This window comes from Papio anubis, chromosome 20 (genome assembly GCF_008728515.1).
Source record: "Papio anubis isolate 15944 chromosome 20, Panubis1.0, whole genome shotgun sequence".
Classification (NCBI taxonomy): domain Eukaryota; kingdom Metazoa; phylum Chordata; class Mammalia; order Primates; family Cercopithecidae; genus Papio; species Papio anubis.
The window spans coordinates 17,630,791-17,631,200 of NC_044995.1; positions in this window are offsets into that span (position 1 = coordinate 17,630,791).

Sequence of the window (410 nt, forward strand, 5' to 3'; positions counted from 1 at the left end):
CACTGCACTCCAGCCTGGGCAACTAACAAGACCTTGTCTCTTAAAGAAAAAGACCTGCTCTCTGGATGAGAAAACAGGCCCAGGAAGGGAAGGAGTTGCCTGAGGTCTGTCTGTGAGTGGCTGCCTCTGGGTCCCCACCCAGGTCCACCTGCCAGCATGGAGGGCGAGTGTACCAGACCATGCTGCTCTGGGAAGAGACCCCCCAGGCCAGGTATGGCAACTCAGGCCTGTAATCCCAGCACTTTGGGAGGCCCAGACGAGAGGATCACTTGAGCCCAGGAGTCTGAGACCAGCCTGGCCAACAAAATGAAACCCTGCCTCTACAAAAAATAAACATTATTAGCCAGATACGGTGTGCACGCCTGTGGTCCCAGCTACTCAGGAGGCTGAGGTGGGAGCATCAGTTGTGT